Source organism: Phalangium opilio, unplaced genomic scaffold, assembly GCF_054372755.1.
Source record: "Phalangium opilio isolate 3A_F unplaced genomic scaffold, DU_Popi_V2 ptg000360l_1, whole genome shotgun sequence".
Lineage (NCBI taxonomy): Eukaryota > Metazoa > Arthropoda > Arachnida > Opiliones > Phalangiidae > Phalangium > Phalangium opilio.
This window is the reverse complement of record NW_028324230.1, coordinates 402,847-430,154: the sequence shown is the minus strand read 5'-3', so window position 1 is coordinate 430,154 and position 27,308 is coordinate 402,847. Positions and strand designations below refer to the sequence as shown.

Sequence of the window (27,308 nt, the reverse complement as noted above, 5' to 3'; positions counted from 1 at the left end):
ACGTAAAAAGCCAAAGTTTTTTCACAATACCTGACGACCATTTAATTCTTGGGCTTCCGTTGCGCAATGGTTAGCGCGTTCGGCTGTTGACCGAAAGGTTGGTGGTTCGAGCCCACCTGGGAGAGGTGTTGTAGGGTCTCAGATGTAACGTAAAAAGTCATAACTTATCCGCAATACCTAACAACCATTTAATTTCTGAGCTTCTGTGGCTCAATGGTTAGCGCGTTCGGCTGTTAAGCAATAGGTTGGTGGTTCGAGCCCATCCGGGAGAAGTGTTGTGACGTCTCAGATGTAACGTAAAATATCAGAGTTTTTCCACAATACCTGACGAGCATTTAATTTTTGGGCTTCCGTGGCGCAATGGTTAGCGCGTTCAGCTGTTAACCGAAAGGTTGGTGGTTCGAGCCCACCCGGGAGCGGTGTTTTTGGATCTCAAATGTAACGTAAATAGCCAAAGTTTTTCCACAATACCTGACGACCATTTAATTTTTGGGCGTCCGTGGCGAATGGTTAGCGCGTTCGGCTGTTAACCAATAGGTTGGTGGTTCGAGCCCATCCGGGAGAGGTGTTGTGACGTCTCAGATGTAACGTAAAATGTCAGAGTTTTTCCACAATACCTGACGAACATTTAATTTTTGGGATTCCGTGGCTCAATGGTTAGCGCGTTCGGCTGTTAATCGAAAGGTTGGTGGTTCGAGCCCATCCGGGAGCGGTGTTGTGAGGTCTCAGATGTAGCGTGAAAAGTCAAACTTTTTCGATAATACGTGATAACCATTTATTTTCTGAGCTTCCGTGGCTCAATTGTTAGCGCGTTCGGCTGTTAACCAATAGGTTGGTGGTTCGAGCCCACCCGGGAGCGGTGTTGTGGGATCTCTAATGTAACGTAAAAACCCAAAGTTTTCCCACAATACCAGACGACCATTTAATTTTTGGGCGTCCGTGGCGCAATGGTTAGCGCGTTCGGCTGTTAACCGAAAGGTTGGTGGTTCGAGCCCATGTGGGAGCGGTGTTGTGAGGTCTCAGTTGTAACGTAAAAAGTCAAACGTTTTCCACAATAACTGACGAACCGAAAGTTTGGTGGTTCGAGCCCATCCGGGAGCGTTTTGTGGTGTCTCAGATGTAACGTGAAAAGTCAGAGTTTTTCCACAATACCTGACGAACATTTAATTTTTGGGCTTCCGTGGCTCAATGGTTAGCGCGTTCGGCTGTTAACCAGTAAGTTGGTGGTTCGAGCCCACCCGAAACCGGTGTTGTGAGGTCTCAGATGTGGCGTAAAAAGTCAAGGTTTCTCCACAATACCTGACAACCATTTAATTACTGAGCTTCCGTGGCTCAATGGTTGGCGCGTTCGGCTGTTAACCGAAAGGTTGGTGGTTCGAGCCCATCCGGGAGCGGTGTTGTGAGGTCTCAGATGTGACGTAAAAGTCAAGAGTTTTCCACAATACCTGACGACCAATTAATATTTGGGCTTCCGTGGCGCAATGGTTAGTGCGTTCAGCAGTTAACCGAAAGGTGGGTGGCTCGAGCCCACCCGGGAGAGGCGTTGTGGGGTCTCAGATGTAGCGTAAAAAGTCAAAACTTTTCCACAATACGGGACAACCATTTAATTCCTGAGCTTCCGTGGCTCAATGGTTAGCGCGTTCGGCTGTTAACCAATAGGTTGGTGGTTCGAGCCCACCCGGGAGCGGTGTTGTGGGGTCTCAGATGTAGCATAAAAATTCAAAACTTTTCCACAATACGTGATAACCATTTAATTTCTGAGCTTCCGTGGCTTAATTGTTAGCGCGTTCGGCTGTTAACCAATAGGTTGGTGGTTCGAGCCCACCCGGGACCGGTGTTGTGGGATCTCAAATGTAACGTAAAAACCAAAGTTTTTCCACAATACCTGACGACCATTGAATTTTTGGGTTTCCGTGGCGCATTGGTTAGCGCGTTCGGCTATGAACCGAAAGGTTGGTGGTTCGTGCCCATCCGGGAGCGGTATTTTGAGGTCTCAGATGTGACGTAAAAAGTCGAGGTTTTTCCACAATACCTGACGAACATTTAATTTTTGGGCTTCCGTGGCGCAATGGTTAGCGCGCTCAACTGTTATTCAAAAGGTTGGTGGTTCGAGCGTACCCGGGAGCGGTGTTGTGATGTCTCAGATGTGACGTAAAAAGTCGAGGTTTTTCCACAATACCTGACGACCATTTAATATTTGGGCTTACGTGGCGCAATGGTTAGTGCGCTCAGCTGTTATTCAAAAGGTTGGTGATTCGAGCCCCTCCGGGAGCGTTTTGTGGGGTCTCAGATGTGACGTAAAAAGTCGAGGTTTTTCCACAATACCTGACGACCATTTAATACTTGGGCTTCCGTGGCGCAATGGTTAGCGCGTTCGGCTGTTAACCGAAAGGTTGGTGGTTCGAGCCCACCCGAAAGCGGTGTTGTGAGGTCTCAGATGTAACGTAAAATGTCATAGTTTTTCCACAATACCTGACGACCATTTAATATTTGGGCTTACGTGGCGCAATGGTTAGTGCGCTCAGCTGTTATTCAAAAGGTTGGTGGTTCGAGCCCCTCCGGGAGCGTTTTGTGGGGTCTCAGATGTAACGTAAAAAGTCATAACTTATCCGCAATACCTAACAACCATTTAATTTCTGAGCTTCTGTGGCTCAATGGTTAGCGCGTTCGGCTGTTAACCAATAGGTTGGTGGTTCGAGCCCATCCGGGAGAAGTGTTGTGACGTCTCAGATGTAACGTAAAATATCAGAGTTTTTCCACAATACCTGACGAGCATTTAATTTTTGGGCTTCCGTGGCGCAATGGTTAGCGCGTTCAGCTGTTAACCGAAAGGTTGGTGGTTCGAGCCCACCCGGGAGCGGTGTTTTTGGATCTCAAATGTAACGTAAATAGCCAAAGTTTTTCCACAATACCTGACGACCATTTAATTTTTGGGCGTCCGTGGCGAATGGTTAGCGCGTTCGGCTGTTAACCAATAGGTTGGTGGTTCGAGCCCATCCGGGAGAGGTGTTGTGACGTCTCAGATGTAACGTAAAATGTCAGAGTTTTTCCACAATACCTGACGAACATTTAATTTTTGGGATTCCGTGGCTCAATGGTTAGCGCGTTCGGCTGTTAATCGAAAGGTTGGTGGTTCGAGCCCATCCGGGAGCGGTGTTGTGAGGTCTCAGATGTAGCGTGAAAAGTCAAACTTTTTCGATAATACGTGATAACCATTTATTTTCTGAGCTTCCGTGGCTCAATTGTTAGCGCGTTCGGCTGTTAACCAATAGGTTGGTGGTTCGAGCCCACCCGGGAGCGGTGTTGTGGGATCTCTAATGTAACGTAAAAACCCAAAGTTTTCCCACAATACCAGACGACCATTTAATTTTTGGGCGTCCGTGGCGCAATGGTTAGCGCGTTCGGCTGTTAACCGAAAGGTTGGTGGTTCGAGCCCATGTGGGAGCGGTGTTGTGAGGTCTCAGTTGTAACGTAAAAAGTCAAACGTTTTCCACAATAACTGACGAACCGAAAGTTTGGTGGTTCGAGCCCATCCGGGAGCGTTTTGTGGTGTCTCAGATGTAACGTGAAAAGTCAGAGTTTTTCCACAATACCTGACGAACATTTAATTTTTGGGCTTCCGTGGCTCAATGGTTAGCGCGTTCGGCTGTTAACCAGTAAGTTGGTGGTTCGAGCCCACCCGAAACCGGTGTTGTGAGGTCTCAGATGTGGCGTAAAAAGTCAAGGTTTCTCCACAATACCTGACAACCATTTAATTACTGAGCTTCCGTGGCTCAATGGTTGGCGCGTTCGGCTGTTAACCGAAAGGTTGGTGGTTCGAGCCCATCCGGGAGCGGTGTTGTGAGGTCTCAGATGTGACGTAAAAGTCAAGAGTTTTCCACAATACCTGACGACCAATTAATATTTGGGCTTCCGTGGCGCAATGGTTAGTGCGTTCAGCAGTTAACCGAAAGGTGGGTGGCTCGAGCCCACCCGGGAGAGGCGTTGTGGGGTCTCAGATGTAGCGTAAAAAGTCAAAACTTTTCCACAATACGGGACAACCATTTAATTCCTGAGCTTCCGTGGCTCAATGGTTAGCGCGTTCGGCTGTTAACCAATAGGTTGGTGGTTCGAGCCCACCCGGGAGCGGTGTTGTGGGGTCTCAGATGTAGCATAAAAATTCAAAACTTTTCCACAATACGTGATAACCATTTAATTTCTGAGCTTCCGTGGCTTAATTGTTAGCGCGTTCGGCTGTTAACCAATAGGTTGGTGGTTCGAGACCACCCGGGACCGGTGTTGTGGGATCTCAAATGTAACGTAAAAACCAAAGTTTTTCCACAATACCTGACGACCATTGAATTTTTGGGTTTCCGTGGCGCATTGGTTAGCGCGTTCGGCTATGAACCGAAAGGTTGGTGGTTCGTGCCCATCCGGGAGCGGTATTTTGAGGTCTCAGATGTGACGTAAAAAGTCGAGGTTTTTCCACAATACCTGACGAACATTTAATTTTTGGGCTTCCGTGGCGCAATGGTTAGCGCGCTCAACTGTTATTCAAAAGGTTGGTGGTTCGAGCGTACCCGGGAGCGGTGTTGTGATGTCTCAGATGTGACGTAAAAAGTCGAGGTTTTTCCACAATACCTGACGACCATTTAATATTTGGGCTTACGTGGCGCAATGGTTAGTGCGCTCAGCTGTTATTCAAAAGGTTGGTGATTCGAGCCCCTCCGGGAGCGTTTTGTGGGGTCTCAGATGTGACGTAAAAAGTCGAGGTTTTTCCACAATACCTGACGACCATTTAATACTTGGGCTTCCGTGGCGCAATGGTTAGCGCGTTCGGCTGTTAACCGAAAGGTTGGTGGTTCGAGCCCACCCGAAAGCGGTGTTGTGAGGTCTCAGATGTAACGTAAAATGTCATAGTTTTTCCACAATACCTGACGACCATTTAATATTTGGGCTTACGTGGCGCAATGGTTAGTGCGCTCAGCTGTTATTCAAAAGGTTGGTGGTTCGAGCCCCTCCGGGAGCGTTTTGTGGGGTCTCAGATGTAACGTAAAAAGTCAGAGTTTCTCCACAATACCTGACAACCATTTAATTACTGAGCTTCCGTGGCTCAATGGTTAGCGCGTTCGGCTGTTAACCAATAGGTTGGTGGTTCGAGCCCATCCGGGAGCGGTGTTGTGAGGTCTCAGATGTAACGTAAAATGTCATAGTTTTCCCACAGCACCTGACGACCATTTAAATTTTGGGCTTCCGTGGCGCAATGGTTAGCGCGTTCAGCTGTTATTCAAAAGACTGGTGGTTTGAGCCCTCCCGGGAGCGGTGCTGTGAGGTCTCAGATGTAACGTAAAATGTCAGAGTTTTTCCACAATAACTGACGAACATTTAATTTTTGGGCTTCCGTGGCTCAATGGTTAGCGCGTTCAGCAGTAAATCAATAGGTTGGTGGTTCGAGCCCACCCGGGAGCGGTGTTGTGGGATCTCAAATGTAACGTAAAAAGCCAAAGTTTTTTCACAATACCTGACGACCATTTAATTCTTGGGCTTCCGTTGCGCAATGGTTAGCGCGTTCGGCTGTTGACCGAAAGGTTGGTGGTTCGAGCCCACCTGGGAGAGGTGTTGTAGGGTCTCAGATGTAACGTAAAAAGTCATAACTTATCCACAATACCTAACAACCATTTAATTTCTGAGCTTCTGTGGCTCAATGGTTAGCGCGTTCGGCTGTTAACCAATAGGTTGGTGGTTCGAGCCCATCCGGGAGAAGTGTTGTGACGTCTCAGATGTAACCTAAAATGTCAGAGTTTTTCCACAATACCTGACGAGCATTTAATTTTTGGGCTTCCGTGGCTCAATGGTTAGCGCGTTCGGCTGTTAATCGAAAGGTTGGTGGTTCGAGCCCATCCGGGAGCGGTGTTTTGGGATCTCAAATGTAACGTAAATAGCCAAAGTTTTTCCACAATACCTGTCGACCATTTAATTTTTGGGCGTCCGTGGCGCTATGGTTAGCGCGTTCAGCTGTTAACCGAAAGGTTGGTGGTTCGAGCCCACCCGGGAGCGGTGTTTTTGGATCTCAAATGTAACGTAAATAGCCAAAGTTTTTCCACAATACCTGACGACCATTTAATTTTTGGGCGTCCGTGGCGAATGGTTAGCGCGTTCGGCTGTTAACCAATAGGTTGGTGGTTCGAGCCCATCCGGGAGAGTTGTTGTGACGTCTCAGATGTAACGTAAAATGTCAGAGTTTTTCCACAATACCTGACGAACATTTCATTTCTGGGCTTCCGTGGCGCAATAATTAGCGCGTCCACCTGTTAATCGAAAGGTTGATGGTTCGAGCCCATCCGGGAGCGGTGTTGTGAGGTCTCAGATGTAGCGTGAAAAGTCAAACTTTTTCGATAATACGTGATAACCATTTATTTTCTGAGCTTCCGTGGCTCAATTGTTAGCGCGTTCGGCTGTTAACCAATAGGTTGGTGGTTCGAGCCCACCCGGGAGCGGTGTTTTGGGATCTCAAATGTAACGTAAATAGCCAAAGTTTTTCCACAATACCTGTCGACCATTTAATTTTTGGGCGTCCGTGGCGCAATGGTTAGCGCGTTCGGCTGTTAACCGAAAGGTTGGAGGTTCGAGCCCATCCGGGAGCGGTGTTGTGAGGTCTCAGATGTGAAGTAAAAAGTCAAAGTTTTACCTCAATACCTGACGACCATTTAATATTTGGGCTTCCGTTGCGCTATGGTTAGCGCGTTCGGCTGTTAACCGAAAGGTTGGTGGTTCGAGCCCACCCGGGAGCGGTGTTGTGGGATCTCTAATGTAACGTAAAAACCCAAAGTTTTCCCACAATACCAGACGACCATTTAATTTTTGGGCGTCCGTGGCGCAATGGTTAGCGCGTTCGGCTGTTAACCGAAAGGTTGGTGGTTCGAGCCCATCCGGGAGCGGTGTTGTGACGTCTCAGATGTTACGTAAAATGTCAGAGTTTTTCCACAATACCTGACGAACATTTCATTTCTGGGCTTCCGTGGCGCAATAATTAGCGCGTCCACCTGTTAATCGAAAGGTTGGTGGTTCGAGCCCACCCGGGAGGGGTGTTTTGGGATCTCAAATGTAACGTAAATAGCCAAAGTTTTTCCACAATACCTGACGACCATTTAATTTTTGGCCGTCCGTGGCGAATGGTTAGCGCGTTCGGCTGTTAACCGAAAGGTTGGTGGTTCGAGCCCATCCGGGAGCGGTGTTGTGAGGTCTCAGATGTAGCGTGAAAAGTCAAACTTTTTCCCTAATACATGATAACCATTTATTTTCTGAGCTTCCGTGGCTCAATGGTTAGCGCGTTCGGCTGTTAACTAACAGGTTGGTGGTTCGAGCCCATCCGGGAGAGATGTTGTGACGTCTCAGATGTAACGTAAAATGTCAGAGTTTTTCCACAATACCTGACGAACATTTAATTGTTGGGCTTCCGTGGCTCAATGGTTAGCGCGTTCGGCTGTTAATCGAAAGGTTGGTGGTTCGAGCCCATCCGGGAGCGGTGTTGTGAGGTCTCAGATGTAGCGTGAAAAGTCAAACTTTTTCCATAATATGTGATAACCATTTATTTTCGAGCTTCCGTGGCTCAATTGTTAACCAATAGGTTGGTGGTTCGAGCCCATCCGGGAGCGGTGTTGTGAGGTCTCAGATGTGAAGTAAAAAGTCAAAGTTTTACCTCAATACCTGACGACCATTTAATATTTGGGCTTCCGTTGCGCTATGGTTAGCGCGTTCGGCTGTTAACCGAAAGGTTGGTGGTTCGAGCCCACCCGGGAGCGGTGTTGTGGGATCTCTAATGTAACGTAAAAACCCAAAGTTTTCCCACAATACCAGACGACCATTTAATTTTTGGGCGTCCGTGGCGCAATGGTTAGCGCGTTCGGCTGTTAACCGAAAGGTTGGTGGTTCGAGCCCATCCGGGAGCGGTGTTGTGACGTCTCAGATGTTACGTAAAATGTCAGAGTTTTTCCACAATACCTGACGAACATTTCATTTCTGGGCTTCCGTGGCGCAATAATTAGCGCGTCCAGCTGTTAATCGAAAGGTTGGTGGTTCGAGCCCACCCGGGAGGGGTGTTTTGGGATCTCAAATGTAACGTAAATAGCCAAAGTTTTTCTACAATACCTGACGACCATTTAATTTTTGGCCGTCCGTGGCGAATGGTTAGCGCGTTCGGCTGTTAACCGAAAGGTTGGTGGTTCGAGCCCATCCGGGAGCGGTGTTGTGAGGTCTCAGATGTAGCGTGAAAAGTCAAACTTTTTCCCTAATACATGATAACCATTTATTTTCTGAGCTTCCGTGGCTCAATGGTTAGCGCGTTCGGCTGTTAACTAACAGGTTGGTGGTTCGAGCCCATCCGGGAGAGATGTTGTGACGTCTCAGATGTAACGTAAAATGTCAGAGTTTTTCCACAATACCTGACGAACATTTAATTGTTGGGCTTCCGTGGCTCAATGGTTAGCGCGTTCGGCTGTTAATCGAAAGGTTGGTGGTTCGAGCCCATCCGGGAGCGGTGTTGTGAGGTCTCAGATGTAGCGTGAAAAGTCAAACTTTTTCCATAATATGTGATAACCATTTATTTTCTGAGCTTCCGTGGCTCAATTGTTAGCGCGTTCGGCGGTTAACTAATAGGTTGGTGGTTCGAGCCCATCCGGGAGCGGTGTTGTGAGGTCTCAGATGTGAAGGAAAAAGTCAAGGTTTTACCTAAATACCTGACGACTATTTAATATTTGGGCTTCCGTTGCGCTATGGTTAGCGCGTTCGGCTGTTAACCGAAAGGTTGGTGGTTCGAGCCCACCCGGGAGCGGTGTTGTGGGATCTCTAATGTAACGTAAAAACCCAAAGTTTTCCCACAATACCAGACGACCATTTAATTTTTGGGCGTCCGTGGCGCAATGGTTAGCGCGTTCGGCTGTTAACCGAAAGGTTGGTGGTTCGAGCCCATCCGGGAGCGGTGTTGTGACGTCTCAGATGTTACGTAAAATGTCAGAGTTTTTCCACAATACCTGACGAACATTTCATTTCTGGGCTTCCGTGGCGCAATAATTAGCGCGTCCAGCTGTTAATCGAAAGGTTGGTGGTTCGAGCCCACCCGGGAGGGGTGTTTTGGGATCTCAAATGTAACGTAAATAGCCAAAGTTTTTCCACAATACCTGACGACCATTTAATTTTTGGCCGTCCGTGGCGAATGGTTAGCGCGTTCGGCTGTTAACCGAAAGGTTGGTGGTTCGAGCCCATCCGGGAGCGGTGTTGTGAGGTCTCAGATGTAACGTAAAATGTCATAGTTTTTCCACAATACCTGACGACCATTTAATATTTGGGCTTACGTGGCGCAATGGTTAGTGCGCTCAGCTGTTATTCAAAAGGTTGGTGGTTCGAGCCCCTCCGGGAGCGTTTTGTGGGGTCTCAGATGTAACGTAAAAAGTCAGAGTTTCTCCACAATACCTGACAACCATTTAATTACTGAGCTTCCGTGGCTCAATGGTTAGCGCGTTCGGCTGTTAACCAATAGGTTGGTGGTTCGAGCCCATCCGGGAGCGGTGTTGTGAGGTCTCAGATGTAACGTAAAATGTCATAGTTTTTCCACAGCACCTGACGACCATTTAAATTTTGGGCTTCCGTGGCGCAATGGTTAGCGCGTTCAGCTGTTATTCAAAAGACTGGTGGTTTGAGCCCTCCCGGGAGCGGTGCTGTGAGGTCTCAGATGTAACGTAAAATGTCAGAGTTTTTCCACAATAACTGACGAACATTTAATTTTTGGGCTTCCGTGGCGCAATGGTTAGCGCGTTCAGCAGTAAAACAATAGGTTGGTGGTTCGAGCCCACCCGGGAGCGGTGTTGTGGGATCTCAAATGTAACGTAAAAAGCCAAAGTTTTTTCACAATACCTGACGACCATTTAATTCTTGGTCTTCCGTTGCGCAATGGTTAGCGCGTTCGGCTGTTGACCGAAAGGTTGGTGGTTCGAGCCCACCTGGGAGAGGTGTTGTAGGGTCTCAGATGTAACGTAAAAAGTCATAACTTATCCGCAATACCTAACAACCATTTAATTTCTGAGCTTCTGTGGCTCAATGGTTAGCGCGTTCGGCTGTTAACCAATAGGTTGGTGGTTCGAGCCCATCCGGGAGAAGTGTTGTGACGTCTCAGATGTAACGTAAAATGTCAGAGTTTTTCCACAATACCTGACGAACATTTAATTTTTGGGCTTCCGTGGCTCAATGGTTAGAGCGTTCGGCTGTTAACCAATAGGTTGGTGGTTCGAGCCCTCCCGGGAGCGGTGTTGTGACGTCTCAGATGTAACGTAAAATGTCAGAGTTTTTCCACAATACCTGACGAGCATTTAATTTTTGGGCTTCCTTGGCGCAATGGTTAGCGCGTTCAGCTGTTAACCGAAAGGTTGGTGGTTCGAGCCCACCCGGGAGCGGTGTTTTTGGATCTCAAATGTAACGTAAATAGCCAAAGTTTTTCCACAATACCTGACGACCATTTAATTTTTGGGCGTCCGTGGCGAATGGTTAGCGCGTTCGGCTGTTAACCAATAGGTTGGTGGTTCGAGCCCATCCGGGAGAGGTGTTGTGACGTCTCAGATGTAACGTAAAATGTCAGAGTTTTTCCACAATACCTGACGAACATTTAATATTTGGGCTTCCGTGGCTCAATGGTTAGCGCGTTCGGCTGTTAATCGAAAGGTTGGTGGTTCGAGCCCATCCGGGAGCGGTGTTGTGAGGTCTCAGATGTAGCGTGAAAAGTCAAACTTTTTCGATAATACGTGATAACCATTTATATTCTGAGCTTCCGTGGCTCAATTGTTAGCGCGTTCGGCTGTTAACCAATAGGTTGGTGGTTCGAGCCCACCCGGGAGCGGTGTTGTGGGATCTCTAATGTAACGTAAAAACCCAAAGTTTTCCCACAATACCAGACGACCATTTAATTTTTGGGCGTCCGTGGCGCAATGGTTAGCGCGTTCGGCTGTTAACCGAAAGGTTGGTGGTTCGAGCCCATCTGGGAGCGGTGTTGTGAGGTCTCAGTTGTAACGTAAAAAGTCAAACGTTTTCCACAATAACTGACGAACCGAAAGTTTGGTGGTTCGAGCCCATCCGGGAGCGTTTTGTGGTGTCTCAGATGTAACGTGAAAAGTCAGAGTTTTTCCACAATACCTGACGAACATTTAATTTTTGGGCTTCCGTGGCTCAATGGTTAGCGCGTTCGGCTGTTAACCTGTAAGTTGGTGGTTCGAGCCCACCCGAAACCGGTGTTGTGAGGTCTCAGATGTGGCGTAAAAAGTCAAGGTTTCTCCACAATACCTGACAACCATTTAATTACTGAGCTTCCTTGGCTCAATGGTTGGCGCGTTCGGCTGTTAACCGAAAGGTTGGTGGTTCGAGCCCATCCTGGAGCGGTGTTGTGAGGTCTCAGATGTGTTGTAAAAGTCAAGAGTTTTCCACAATACCTGACGACCAATTAATATTTGGGCTTCCGTGGCGCAATGGTTAGTGCGTTCAGCAGTTAACCGAAAGGTGGGTGGCTCGAGCCCACCCGGGAGAGGCGTTGTGGGGTCTCAGATGTAGCGTAAAAAGTCAAAACTTTTCCACAATACGGGACAACCATTTAATTCCTGAGCTTCCGTGGCTCAATGGTTAGCGCGTTCGGCTGTTAACCAATAGGTTGGTGGTTCGAGCCCACCCGGGAGCGGTGTTGTGGGGTCTCAGATGTAGCATAAAAATTCAAAACTTTTCCACAATACGTGATAACCATTTAATTTCTGAGCTTCCGTGGCTTAATTGTTAGCGCGTTCGGCTGTTAACCAATAGGTTGGTGGTTCGAGCCCACCCGGGACCGGTGTTGTGGGATCTCAAATGTAACGTAAAAACCAAAGTTTTTCCACAATACCTGACGACCATTGAATTTTTGGGTTTCCGTGGCGCATTGGTTAGCGCGTTCGGCTATGAACCGAAAGGTTGGTGGTTCGTGCCCATCCGGGAGCGGTGTTGTGAGGTCTCAGATGTGACGTAAAAAGTCGAGGTTTTTCCACAATACCTGACGAACATTTAATTTTTGGGCTTCCGTGGCGCAATGGTTAGCGCGTTCGGCTGTTAACCGAAAGGTTGGTGGTTCGAGCCCACCCGAAAGCGGTGTTGTGAGGTCTCAGATTTAACGTAAAATGTCATAGTTTTTCCACAATACCTGACGACCATTTAATATTTGGGCTTACGTGGCGCAATGGTTAGTGCGCTCAGCTGTTATTCAAGAGGTTGGTGATTCGAGCCCCTCCGGGAGCGTTTTGTGGGGTCTCAGATGTGACGTAAAAAGTCGAGGTTTTTCCACAATACCTGACGACCATTTAATACTTGGGCTTCCGTGGCGCAATGGTTAGCGCGTTCGGCTGTTAACCGAAAGGTTGGTGGTTCGAGCCCACCCGAAAGCGTTGTTGTGAGGTCTCAGATGTAACGTAAAATGTCATAGTTTTTCCACAATACCTGACGACCATTTAATATTTGGGCTTACGTGGCGCAATGGTTAGTGCGCTCAGCTGTTATTCAAAAGGTTGGTGGTTTGAGCCCCTCCGGGAGCGTTTTGTGGGGTCTCAGATGTAACGTAAAAAGTCAGAGTTTCTCCACAATACCTGACAACCATTTAATTACTGAGCTTCCGTGGCTCAATGGTTAGCGCGTTCGGCTGTTAACCAATAGGTTGGTGGTTCGAGCCCATCCGGGAGCGGTGTTGTGAGGTCTCAGATGTAACGTAAAATGTCATAGTTTTTCCACAGCACCTGACGACCATTTAAATTTTGGGCTTCCGTGGCGCAATGGTTAGCGCGTTCAGCTGTTATTCAAAAGACTGGTGGTTTGAGCCCTCCCGGGAGCGGTGCTGTGAGGTCTCAGATGTAACGTAAAATGTCAGAGTTTTTCCACAATAACTGACGAACATTTAATTTTTGGGCTTCCGTGGCGCAATGGTTAGCGCGTTCAGCAGTAAATCAATAGGTTGGTGGTTCGAGCCCACCCGGGAGCGGTGTTGTGGGATCTCAAATGTAACGTAAAAAGCCAAAGTTTTTTCACAATACCTGACGACCATTTAATTCTTGGGCTTCCGTTGCGCAATGGTTAGCGCGTTCGGCTGTTGACCGAAAGGTTGGTGGTTCGAGCCCACCTGGGAGAGGTGTTGTAGGGTCTCAGATGTAACGTAAAAAGTCATAACTTATCCACAATACCTAACAACCATTTAATTTCTGAGCTTCTGTGGCTCAATGGTTAGCGCGTTCGGCTGTTAACCAATAGGTTGGTGGTTCGAGCCCATCCGGGAGAAGTGTTGTGACGTCTCAGATGTAACGTAAAATGTCAGAGTTTTTCCACAATACCTGACGTGCATTTAATTTTTGGGCTTCCGTGGCTCAATGGTTAGCGCGTTCGGCTGTTAATCGAAAGGTTGGTGGTTCGAGCCCATCCGGGAGCGGTGTTTTGGGATCTCAAATGTAACGTAAATAGCCAAAGTTTTTCCACAATACCTGTCGACCATTTAATTTTTGGGCGTCCGTGGCGCTATGGTTAGCGCGTTCAGCTGTTAACCGAAAGGTTGGTGGTTCGAGCCCACCCGGGAGCGGTGTTTTTGGATCTCAAATGTAACGTAAATAGCCAAAGTTTTTCCACAATACCTGACGACCATTTAATTTTTGGGCGTCCGTGGCGAATGGTTAGCGCGTTCGGCTGTTAACCAATAGGTTGGTGGTTCGAGCCCATCCGGGAGAGGTGTTGTGACGTCTCAGATGTAACGTAAAATGTCAGAGTTTTTCCACAATACCTGACGAACATTTAATTTTTGGGCTTCCGTGGCTCAATGGTTAGCGCGTTCGGCTGTTAATCGAAAGGTTGATGGTTCGAGCCCATCCGGGAGCGGTGTTGTGAGGTCTCAGATGTAGCGTGAAAAGTCAAACTTTTTCGATAATACGTGATAACCATTTATTTTCTGAGCTTCCGTGGCTCAATTGTTAGCGCGTTCGGCTGTTAACCAATAGGTTGGTGGTTCGAGCCCACCCGGGAGCGGTGTTTTGGGATCTCAAATGTAACGTAAATAGCCAAAGTTTTTCCACAATACCTGTCGACCATTTAATTTTTGGGCGTCCGTGGCGCAATGGTTAGCGCGTTCGGCTGTTAACCGAAAGGTTGGAGGTTCGAGCCCATCCGGGAGCGGTGTTGTGAGGTCTCAGATGTGAAGTAAAAAGTCAAAGTTTTACCTCAATACCTGACGACCATTTAATATTTGGGCTTCCGTTGCGCTATGGTTAGCGCGTTCGGCTGTTAACCGAAAGGTTGGTGGTTCGAGCCCACCCGGGAGCGGTGTTGTGGGATCTCTAATGTAACGTAAAAACCCAAAGTTTTACCACAATACGAGACGACCATTTAATTTTTGGGCGTCCGTGGCGCAATGGTTAGCGCGTTCGGCTGTTAACCGAAAGGTTGGTGGTTCGAGCCCATCCGGGAGCGGTGTTGTGACGTCTCAGATGTTACGTAAAATGTCAGAGTTTTTCCACAATACCTGACGAACATTTCATTTCTGGGCTTCCGTGGCGCAATAATTAGCGCGTCCAGCTGTTAATCGAAAGGTTGGTGGTTCGAGCCCACCCGGGAGGGGTGTTTTGGGATCTCAAATGTAACGTAAATAGCCAAAGTTTTTCCACAATACCTGACGACCATTTAATTTTTGGCCGTCCGTGGCGAATGGTTAGCGCGTTCGGCTGTTAACCGAAAGGTTGGTGGTTCGAGCCCATCCGGGAGCGGTGTTGTGAGGTCTCAGATGTAGCGTGAAAAGTCAAACTTTTTCCCTAATACATGATAACCATTTATTTTCTGAGCTTCCGTGGCTCAATGGTTAGCGCGTTCGGCTGTTAACTAACAGGTTGGTGGTTCGAGCCCATCCGGGAGAGATGTTGTGACGTCTCAGATGTAACGTAAAATGTCAGAGTTTTTCCACAATACCTGACGAACATTTAATTGTTGGGCTTCCGTGGCTCAATGGTTAGCGCGTTCGGCTGTTAATCGAAAGGTTGGTGGTTCGAGCCCATCCGGGAGCGGTGTTGTGAGGTCTCAGATGTAGCGTGAAAAGTCAAACTTTTTCCATAATATGTGATAACCATTTATTTTCTGAGCTTCCGTGGCTCAATTGTTAGCGCGTTCGGCTGTTAACCAATAGGTTGGTGGTTCGAGCCCATCCGGGAGCGGTGTTGTGAGGTCTCAGATGTGAAGTAAAAAGTCAAAGTTTTACCTCAATACCTGACGACCATTTAATATTTGGGCTTCCGTTGCGCTATGGTTAGCGCGTTCGGCTGTTAACCGAAAGGTTGGTGGTTCGAGCCCACCCGGGAGCGGTGTTGTGGGATCTCTAATGTAACGTAAAAACCCAAAGTTTTCCCACAATACGAGACGACCATTTAATTTTTGGGCGTCCGTGGCGCAATGGTTAGCGCGTTCGGCTGTTAACCGAAAGGTTGGTGGTTCGAGCCCATCCGGGAGCGGTGTTGTGACGTCTCAGATGTTACGTAAAATGTCAGAGTTTTTCCACAATACCTGACGAACATTTCATTTCTGGGCTTCCGTGGCGCAATAATTAGCGCGTCCAGCTGTTAATCGAAAGGTTGGTGGTTCGAGCCCACCCGGGAGGGGTGTTTTGGGATCTCAAATGTAACGTAAATAGCCAAAGTTTTTCCACAATACCTGACGACCATTTAATTTTTGGCCGTCCGTGGCGAATGGTTAGCGCGTTCGGCTGTTAACCGAAAGGTTGGTGGTTCGAGCCCATCCGGGAGCGGTGTTGTGAGGTCTCAGATGTAGCGTGAAAAGTCAAACTTTTTCCCTAATACATGATAACCATTTATTTTCTGAGCTTCCGTGGCTCAATGGTTAGCGCGTTCGGCTGTTAACTAACAGGTTGGTGGTTCGAGCCCATCCGGGAGAGATGTTGTGACGTCTCAGATGTAACGTAAAATGTCAGAGTTTTTCCACAATACCTGACGAACATTTAATTGTTGGGCTTCCGTGGCTCAATGGTTAGCGCGTTCGGCTGTTAATCGAAAGGTTGGTGGTTCGAGCCCATCCAGGAGCGGTGTTGTGAGGTCTCAGATGTAGCGTGAAAAGTCAAACTTTTTCCATAATATGTGATAACCATTTATTTTCTGAGCTTCCGTGGCTCAATTGTTAGCGCGTTCGGCTGTTAACCAATAGGTTGGTGGTTCGAGCCCATCCGGGAGCGGTGTTGTGAGGTCTCAGATGTGAAGTAAAAAGTCAAAGTTTTACCTCAATACCTGACGACCATTTAATATTTGGGCTTCCGTTGCGCTATGGTTAGCGCGTTCGGCTGTTAACCGAAAGGTTGGTGGTTCGAGCCCACCCGGGAGCGGTGTTGTGGGATCTCTAATGTAACGTAAAAACCCAAAGTTTTCCCACAATACCAGACGACCATTTAATTTTTGGGCGTCCGTGGCGCAATGGTTAGCGCGTTCGGCTGTTAACCGAAAGGTTGGTGGTTCGAGCCCATCCGGGAGCGGTGTTGTGACGTCTCAGATGTTACGTAAAATGTCAGAGTTTTTCCACAATACCTGACGAACATTTCATTTCTGGGCTTCGGTGGCGCAATAATTAGCGCGTCCAGCTGTTAATCGAAAGGTTGGTGGTTCGAGCCCACCCGGGAGGGGTGTTTTGGGATCTCAAATGTAACGTAAATAGCCAAAGTTTTTCCACAATACCTGACGACCATTTAATTTTTGGCCGTCCGTGGCGAATGGTTAGCGCGTTCGGCTGTTAACCGAAAGGTTGGTGGTTCGAGCCCATCCGGGAGCGGTGTTGTGAGGTCTCAGATGTAGCGTGAAAAGTCAAACTTTTTCCCTAATACATGATAACCATTTATTTTCTGAGCTTCCGTGGCTCAATGGTTAGCGCGTTCGGCTGTTAACTAACAGGTTGGTGGTTCGAGCCCATCCGGGAGAGATGTTGTGACGTCTCAGATGTAACGTAAAATGTCAGAGTTTTTCCACAATACCTGACGAACATTTAATTGTTGGGCTTCCGTGGCTCAATGGTTAGCGCGTTCGGCTGTTAATCGAAAGGTTGGTGGTTCGAGCCCATCCGGGAGCGGTGTTGTGAGGTCTCAGATGTAGCGTGAAAAGTCAAACTTTTTCCATAATATGTGATAACCATTTATTTTCTGAGCTTCCGTGGCTCAATTGTTAGCGCGTTCGGCTGTTAACCAATAGGTTGGTGGTTCGAGCCCATCCGGGAGCGGTGTTGTGAGGTCTCAGATGTGAAGTAAAAAGTCAAAGTTTTACCTCAATACCTGACGACCATTTAATATTTGGGCTTCCGTTGCGCTATGGTTAGCGCGTTCGGCTGTTAACCGAAAGGTTGGTGGTTCGAGCCCACCCGGGAGCGGTGTTGTGGGATCTCTAATGTAACGTAAAAACCCAAAGTTTTCCCACAATACCAGACGACCATTTAATTTTTGGGCGTCCGTGGCGCAATGGTTAGCGCGTTCGGCTGTTAACCGAAAGGTTGGTGGTTCGAGCCCATCCGGGAGCGGTGTTGTGACGTCTCAGATGTTACGTAAAATGTCAGAGTTTTTCCACAATACCTGACGAACATTTCATTTCTGGGCTTCCGTGGCGCAATAATTAGCGCGTCCAGCTGTTAATCGAAAGGTTGGTGGTTCGAGCCCACCCGGGAGGGGTGTTTTGGGATCTCAAATGTAACGTAAATAGCCAAAGTTTTTCCACAATACCTGACGACCATTTAATTTTTGGCCGTCCGTGGCGAATGGTTAGCGCGTTCGGCTGTTAACCGAAAGGTTGGTGGTTCGAGCCCATCCGGGAGCGGTGTTGTGAGACACAAATGTTCGGATAATTATAAAGGTCTTTACATATCCCAAGCGAAAAAAAAAATTCGAGGTTTCGAACCTGTGGCCTTCCGGGAGTGAGGCGGATGTGTTAACCACTACACTACAGATATGTTATTATGGGTGACCGAGAATACAGGCCGAGTAATTAAGGAAAAGTAAACAAACAACTCCTTCCATAAGAATAGCATTAGACCCAACTTTGGAGGCTCGTAACTCTGGTTCTAGTAGAGATACGGGGATGTCCTTTGAGTATGTTATAGTGCAATTTGTCCCCCATCTGACAATACTAAAAACGTAGGGCTACGAGAAACAGGGGCCAAGTAATTAAGCAAAAGGTAAACAAACAACCCCCTCCATAGGAAAAGCATTTGACCCAATTTTGGAGTTTCGTAACTCTGTTTCTACTAGAGATACGGGGATGTCCTTTGAGTATGTTATAGTGCAATTTGTCCCCCATCTGACCATACTAAAAACGTAGGGCTACGAAAAACATGGGCCAAGTAATTAAGCAAAACGTAAACGAACAACCCCTCCATAGGAAAAGCATTTGACCCAATTTTGGAGGCTCGTAACTCTGGTTCTAGTAGGGATACGGGGATGTCCTTTGAGTAAGTTATAGTGCAATTTGTCCCCCATCTAACCATACTAAAAACTTTGGGCTACGAGAAACAGGGGCCAAGTAATTAAGCAAACGGTAAACAAACAACCCCCTCCATAGGAAAAGCATTTGACCCAATTTTGGAGGCTCGTAACTCTGGTTCTAGCAGAGATACGGGGATGTCCTTTGAGTAAGTTATAGTGCAATTTGTCCCCCATCTAACCATACTAAAAACTTTGGGCTACGAGAAACAGGGGCCAAGTAATTAAGCAAAAGGTAAACAAACAACCCCCTCCATAGGAAAAGCATTTGACCCAATTTTGGAGGCTCGTAACTCTGTTTCTACTAGAGATACGGGGATGTCCTTTGAGTATGTTATAGTGCAATTTGTCCCCCATCTGACCATACTAAAATCGTAGGGCTACGAAAAACATGGGCCAAGTAATTAAGCAAAACGTAAACGAACAACCCCTCCATAGGAAAAGCATTTGACCCAATTTTGGGGGCTCGTAACTCTGGTTCTAGCAGAGATACGGGGATGTCCTTTGAGTAAGTTATAGTGCAATTTGTCCCCCATCTAACCATACTAAAAACTTTGGGCTACGAGAAACAGGGGCCAAGTAATTAAGCAAACGGTAAACAAACAACCCCCTCCATAGGAAAAGCATTTGACCCAATTTTGGAGGCTCGTAACTCTGGTTCTAGTAGAGATACGGGGATGTCCTTTGAGTATGTTATAGCCCAATTTGCCCCCCATCAAACCATACTAAAAACTTTGGGCTACGACAAACAGGGGCCGAGTACTTAAGCAAAACGTAATGAAAAAACGCCTCCATAGGAAATGCATTAAACTAAATTTTCGAGGCTCGGAACTCTGGTTCTAGTAAAGATACGGGGATGTCCTTTGAGTATGTTATAGCCCAATTTGCCCCCCATCAAACCATACTAAAAACTTTGGGCTACGACAAACAGGGGCCGAGTACTTAAGCAAAACGTAATGAAACAAACGCCTCCATAGGAAATGCATTAAACTAAATTTTCGAGGCTCGGAACTCTGGTTCTACCAGAGATACGGGGATGTAAATAATGTGACCTTGACACAAATGTTCGGATAATTATAAAGGTCTTTACATATCCCAAGCGAAAAAAAAAAATTCGCGGTTTCGAACCTGTGGCCTTCCGGGAGTGAGGCGGATGTGTTAACCACTACACTACAGATATGTTATTATGGGTGACCGAGAATACAGGCCGAGTAATTAAGGAAAAGTAAACAAACAACTCCTTCCATAGGAATAGCATTAGACCCAACTTTGGAGGCTCGTAACTCTGGTTCTAGTAGAGATACGGGGATGTCCTTTGAGTATGTTATAGTGCAATTTGTCCCCCATCTGACAATACTAAAAACGTAGGGCTACGAGAAACAGGGGCCAAGTAATTAAGCAAAAGGTAAACAAACAACCCCCTCCATAGGAAAAGCATTTGACCCAATTTTGGAGTTTCGTAACTCTGTTTCTACTAGAGATACGGGGATGTCCTTTGAGTATGTTATAGTGCAATTTGTCCCCCATCTGACCATACTAAAAACGTAGGGCTACGAAAAACATGGGCCAAGTAATTAAGCAAAACGTAAACGAACAACCCCTCCATAGGAAAAGCATTTGACCCAATTTTGGAGGCTCGTAACTCTGGTTCTAGTAGGGATACGGGGATGTCCTTTGAGTAAGTTATAGTGCAATTTGTCCCCCATCTAACCATACTAAAAACTTTGGGCTACGACAAACAGGGGCCAAGTAATTAAGCAAAAGGTAAACAAACAACCCCTCCATAGGAAATGCATTTGACCCAATTTTGGAGGCTCGTAACTCTGTTTCTACTAGAGATACGGGGATGTCCTTTGAGTATGTTATAGTTCAATTTGTCCCCCATCTGACCATACTAAAAACGTAGGGCTACGAAAAACATGGGCCAAGTAATTAAGCAAAACGTAAACGAACAACCCCTCCATAGGAAATGCATTTGACCCAATTTTGGAGGCTCGTAACTCTGGTTCTAGCAGAGATACGGGGATGTCCTTTGAGTAAGTTATAGTGCAATTTGTCCCCCATCTAACCATACTAAAAACTTTGGGCTACGAGAAACAGGGGCCAAGTAATTAAGCAAAAGGTAAACAAACAACCCCCTCCATAGGAAAAGCATTTGACCCAATTTTGGAGGCTCGTAACTCTGGTTCTAGTAGAGATACGGGGATGTCCTTTGAGTGTGTTATAGCCCAATTTGCCCCCCATCAAACCATACTAAAAACTTTGGGCTACGACAAACAGGGGCCGAGTACTTAAGCAAAACGTAATGAAACAAACGCCTCCATAGGAAATGCATTAAACTAAATTTTCGAGGCTCGGAACTCTGGTTCTACCAGAGATACGGGGATGTAAATAATGTGACCTTGACACAAATGTTCGGATAATTATAAAGGTCTTTACATTTTCCAAGCAAATAAAAAAAATCACGGTCTCGAACCTGTGGCCTTCCGGGAGTGAGGCGGATGTGATAACCGCTACACTACAGATATGTTATTATTTTTCATCGAAAAAACAGGCCAAGTAATTAAGCAAGACGTGAACAAACAAACCCCTCCATAGAAAATGCATTAGACTATACTTTGCAGGCCCCTAACTTTGTGTCTACTAGAGATACGGGGATGTCCTTTGAGTATGTTATAGCCCAATTTGTCCCCCATCTAACCATACTAAACACTTTGGGCTACGACAAACAGGGGCCGAGTACTTAAGCGAAACGTAAAGAAACAAACGCCTCCATAGGAAATGCTTTAGACTATATTTTGCAGGCTCGTAACTCTGTTTCTACCAGAGATACGGGGATGTAAATAATGTCACCTTGACACAAATGTTCGGATAATTATAAAGGTCTTTACATATCCCAAGCGAAAAAAAAATTCGCGGTTTCGAACCTGTGGCCTTCCGGGAGTGAGGCGGATGTGTTAACCACTACACTACAGATATGTTATTATGGGTGACCGAGAATACAGGGCCGAGTAATTAAGGAAAAGTAAACAAACAACTCCTTCCATAGGAATAGCATTAGACCCAACTTTGGAGGCTCGTAACTCTGGTTCTAGTAGAGATACGGGGATGTCCTTTGAGTATGTTATAGTGCAATTTGTCCCCCATCTGACCATACTAAAAACGTAGGGCTACGAGAAACAGGGGCCAAGTAATTAAGCAAAAGGTAAACAAACAACCCCCTCCATAGGAAAAGCATTTGACCCAATTTTGGAGGCTCGTAACTCTGTTTCTACTAGAGATACGGGGATGTCCTTTGAGTATGTTATAGTGCAATTTGTCCCCCATCTGACCTTACTAAAAACGTAGGGCTACGAAAAACATGGGCCAAGTAATTAAGCAAAACGTAAACGAACAACCCCTCCATAGGAAAAGCATTTGACCCAATTTTGGGGGCTCGTAACTCTGGTTCTAGCAGAGATACGGGGATGTCCTTAGAGTAAGTTATAGTGCAATTTGTCCCCCATCTAACCATACTAAAAACTTTGGGCTACGAGAAACAGGGGCCAAGTAATTAAGCAAAAGGTAAACAAACAACCCCCTCCATAGGAAAAGCATTTGACCCAATTTTGGAGGCTCGTAACTCTGGTTCTAGTAGAGATACGGGGATGTCCTTTGAGTATGTTATAGCCCAATTTGCCCCCCATCAAACCATACTAAAAACTTTGGGCTACGACAAACAGGGGCCGAGTACTTAAGCAAAACGTAATGAAACAAACGCCTCCATAGGAAATGCATTAAACTAAATTTTCGAGGCTCGGAACTCTGGTTCTACCAGAGATACGGGGATGTAAATAATGTGACCTTGACACAAATGTTCGGATAATTATAAAGGTCTTTACATATCCCAAGCGAAAAAAAAAAATTCGCGGTTTCGAACCTGTGGCCTTCCGGGAGTGAGGCGGATGTGTTAACCACTACACTAAAGATATGTTATTATGGGTGACCGAGAATACAGGCCGAGTAATTAAGGAAAAGTAAACAAACAACTCCTTCCATAGGAATAGCATTAGACCCAACTTTGGAGGCTCGTAACTCTGGTTCTAGTAGAGATACGGGGATGTCCTTTGAGTATATTATAGTGCAATTTGTCCCCCATCTGACCATACTAAAAACGTAGGGCTACGAGAAACAGGGGCCAAGTAATTAAGCAAAAGGTAAACAAACAACCCCCTCCATAGGAAAAGCATTTGACCCAATTTTGGAGTTTCGTAACTCTGTTTCTACTAGAGATACGGGGATGTCCTTTGAGTATGTTATAGTGCAATTTGTCCCCCATCTGACCATACTAAAAACGTAGGGCTACGAAAAACATGGGCCAAGTAATTAAGCAAAACGTAAACGAACAACCCCTCCATAGGAAAAGCATTTACCCAATTTTGGAGGCTCGTAACTCTGGTTCTAGCAGAGATACGGGGATGTCCTTTGAGTAAGTTATAGTGCTATTTGTCCCCCATCTAACCATACTAAAAACTTTGGGCTACGAGAAACAGGGGCCAAGTAATTAAGCAAAAGGTAAACAAACAACCCCCTCCATAGGAAAAGCATTTGACCCAATTTTGGAGGCTCGTAACTCTGGTTCTAGTAGAGATACGGGGATGTCCTTTGAGTATGTTATAGCCCAATTTGCCCCCCATCAAACCATACTAAAAACTTTGGGCTACGACAAACAGGGGCCGAGTACTTAAGCAAAACGTAATGAAACAAACGCCTCCATAGGAAATGCATTAAACTAAATTTTCGAGGCTCGGAACTCTGGTTCTACCAGAGATACGGGGATGTAAATAATGTGACCTTGACACAAATGTTCGGATAATTATAAAGGTCTTTACATTTTCCAAGCAAATAAAAAAAAATCGCGGTCTCGAACCTGTGGCCTTCCGGGAGTGAGGCGGATGTGATAACCGCTACACTACAGATATGTTATTATTTTTGATCGAAAAAACAGGCCAAGTAATTAAGCAAGACGTGAACAAACAAACCCCTCCATAGAAAATGCATTAGACTATACTTTGCAGGCCCCTAACTTTGTGTCTACTAGAGATACGGGGATGTCCTTTGAGTAAGTTATAGTGAAACGTTTCTCCACTCGGTCCTTCAAAACTTATAGGTAAAGCTACCGTGGGGTAGTGGTCCATTAAAGTCAATGCAGTCTAGGGGAAAATAATTAGGATTGCAGAGGGAGAATCGTTGCCATTGGGTGTAGGTTTAATAAAAATAGACATGTGTAGAATTGTTTAGACAGTATTTAATTATTTAACGTAAAGTTAATTAAACAACTGGCTACTCATCAACTTTGTATTTACATACGTTAAACCCATGGTGCACCTCATGGGGCTGTTTCATAACTATTAAATTTATAATGGGTTGCTGGTACCCTGATTATTATTCACACTCACCGCGCAGCGTCCATCACCCAACAGGAGATACTCTTCGGAGGCGCGAAACCGCGGGAGTCACCGGCTGACCGCACTAACTCTTTTATGCATTCGCATATCGCGAGCGTTTTTTCCGGAGATCGAGAAAGGTCTTCTTCTGGCCGGTGCTACTTTCAAATCTGAACTCTTTCTCTTCAGTTCTGAACTCTCTTTTTTTTGGTGTCTCGACTCTACAGAGCCGAGCACACACACGCCGAAGCAATTATGTCCCAACGACTGTCAAAGGGTTATTAATGGGACACTCTGGCATCCAGGTATCCTGGCGCCCATTTTTGGGTACCAGCTTAAAGGGGTTACGGGTTACCAGCAGTAAGAGAAAAGGTTCCTCTCTGTCGCGCCGCCTAAGGTGCGGTCGGTCCACGCAGAGAGGGAACGGACAACAATAGAGTATATAGTTGATGAGAGCCATAGATAAAAATCAGTTCTAAGAAAATGTATGAGATAGTTTTTGGAAAAGTGGTTCATGGCATGGGAACCAAAATCTTAGAACTAAAACTCTTATAACTCCCCCACACTTAATTTTGAGCTTCCTCGCGAAACGACACAGGGAGTTATACGACACAAATGAACCACATGGGTTCCAATAAAATACACAAAAAGGGATAATGATGCATAGTCAAAACAAAATTGCATAATAAACTACCCTTAAACACATTAAATTGAAAATTAACTATTGAAACCACAATAGTGAGAATCAGCAAGGTATGGTGAAAATTAAACAAAACCAATTAATTTTAAGTTGCCAAATCATAGACACAAAACAAAGTATGATCCATCAAATTACATAACATTGAGGGGCAAAAATTTCGAAAAATAATAAAACAAGCAAACATTGCTACGAAAATGGGCAACTATATTATCAAATAACGTGACAATCCAGGACACGTCAGATTATAGATAACAATTATATTTATATACAGCGAACGCAATACGTAAATTGTAGCTACAAATAATTAACATTTGACATTGACAATGAACACTGAATAAGTAGATCGTAATTAACTATAATACAAATGTTCAACAAATCAAAACAAAGCAAATTCAAAAATGATGTGTACACAAGTGTTTAAAACAACTAGGGACTAAGCCCATTATGGGGATAACTCGCCCAAATTAATGAAATATAATTATTTCTTTAAAGTGACCCGACCGGTAACGGGATCGCGAGGCCTAAGGTTACGTGCAATAGGGACGTGTTCATTTTGACCATCGGTCGTATCATCGCTAATTTCACTTAAAACGCTATCTGGCCTATCAATCTGGTCGGCAGTACGCGCAACCTTATCGTCTGAAGTGATATTTTCTTTATCAATAGACGGTGTATCGTCGGCCTGACGCTCGACGAAAGGTTTCAACTGGGTTATATGAAAAGTACCCTTCAACAACTTTCCACCTTTAACACGCTTTAAACGATAAGTTAAGGGGGACAATTTCTGTGCGATTACAAAGGGACCATCAAAACGTGGGGCAAGCTTTGAAGAGAAACGAGCTCCAGCGGATGAGAGAAAATGAGTTCGCTTGCATACTAACTGACCCACAGCTAGATCGACATCACGGTGGTGTTTATTGTAGTAGCCAGCTTGGCGAGCCTGCTGAGCGGCTAAGTTCGCTTTGGCTGAGGCAAGGGCAGTTGACATTCTCTCTTTAAGAGATAGCGCGTAAGAGTTGAGACTCTTAACGTCTCCAACGCTATCAGGTGGGACTGCGTCGCCAATATCGGCAGCAGTGCGAGTTTCGCGACCGAAATTTAAAAAGGCGGGGCTGAATCCTGTAGATTCTTGGGTCGCTGTACGTAACGCCATAGCATACTGCTGTATTCCAATATCCCAATCCCTATGGTTATTTTGGACATATGTCGCAATCATAGTTCCGAGGGTACGGTTAGTACGTTCGGGGTGAGCATTAGATTGGGGGGAATAAAATGACGTATACCGGTTACGAATGCCTAAAAGTTTAAATGTGTCAGGCATAATTTTGCTGACAAATTGTTTGCCGTTGTCACTTACAACGGTCAGTGGCAACCCAAAGCGACTAAAAACATTGTCCACGAGGGCATTTACTACGTTCTTAGTTGTGGCGCGCCGAAGTGGGAAAACCTCCACCCATTTTGTCATAATATCTGTTACAACTAAAAGTTGTGTCATACCCCGTTTACTGGGTGTGAACGGGCCCTTCAAATCAATCCCTATAACGGTCCATGGGTCGCTGATAGTGGCTGACTTCAATAGACCGGCAGGGGGTTGTTGGGAGACTTTATGCATTTGGCAGAGTTCGCACGAACGAACGTATTCTCGCGTATCGCGAATCATACCGTCCCAGGTGTATCTTTGGCGCACACGCTTTAAGGTTTTAAAATTACCTAAATGTCCAGAGGAGCGTATATCGTGATTTAACGCGAGTACGGTCTTATATTAGGCTTTTGGTACCCAAATTTTAAAATTTTCCTCGGAAACATCGGCGTTCTTTGAAATACCACGGTGGAGAATTCCATTAATTATTTTACATTGTTTCGCTAATTTGGCTATTTCTTCTGACGTATCGTCAGAATTCGAGATGTTGTTCGATAAATAGCTAACGATGGGGCCAAGTCGATCGTCCTTAGCCTGCTCGCTTACTAAAATTTCCCTATCAAAGGCAATGGGTTCAGGTTCGGTGTTTAAGAGCGCGGCTGTTACACCCTCGGTTTCCAGAATCGGAATCGCCAGCGAATCGTCTTCTGTAGCCGAGGTTAAACGGGATAACGCGTCCGCTACACTGTAAAAAAAAAGGGTTCTTCGAGGGTTTTCAATAGAACTCTTACGTTCTTGTTGGAACGCTAAAGGTTCCCAGAGGTGGATGAAGGTTCACAGTAGAACAATAAGGTTCTTAGCAGATCGTATCTAATTAAAAGGGTTCTTGTAATAACGTGTGGGGTTTTAATAGATCCTGGAAGGTTCTTGAAAGAACATTCGGGTTCTTGAAAGATCCATGAAGGTTCTTGAAAGAACATTCGGGTTCTTGAAAGATCCTTGAAGTTTCTAGAAAGAACATTCGGGTTCTTGAAAGATCCTTGAACGTTCTTGAAAGAACATTTGGGTTCTTGCGAGAGCCTTCACGGTTCGTGAAAGAACATTCAAGTTCTCGATAGATCCTTGAGGGTTCGTGAAACAACATTTCGGTTCTCGATGGATACTTGAGGGTTCATGAAAAAAATGCGGGTTCTTGAAAGATCCTTAAAGGTTCGCGAAAGAACACTGTTAGAAAAATAAGTGTTTCGTGGGTGTTTGGAAATACATTGAGGTGTTTATATACTCTCTTTAGAGTGTTTTGTA

The 27,308-nt window shown here is 45.9% G+C and overlaps 3 non-coding genes across 3 annotated transcripts; all 3 read left to right on the top strand.

Moving 5' to 3' along the window:
• The first annotated feature begins 1,907 nt into the window (after positions 1-1,907).
• On the top strand, positions 1,908-1,980 carry TRNAH-AUG (transfer RNA histidin (anticodon AUG)). The gene has a single exon. It is a non-coding gene; the product is annotated as a tRNA-His (tRNA).
• Positions 1,981-4,348: 2,368 nt separating this feature from the next.
• TRNAH-AUG (transfer RNA histidin (anticodon AUG)) lies at positions 4,349-4,421 on the top strand. The gene has a single exon. It is a non-coding gene; the product is annotated as a tRNA-His (tRNA).
• Positions 4,422-11,912: 7,491 nt separating this feature from the next.
• TRNAH-AUG (transfer RNA histidin (anticodon AUG)) lies at positions 11,913-11,985 on the top strand. Its single transcript has one exon. It is a non-coding gene; the product is annotated as a tRNA-His (tRNA).
• Positions 11,986-27,308: the final 15,323 nt, after the last annotated feature.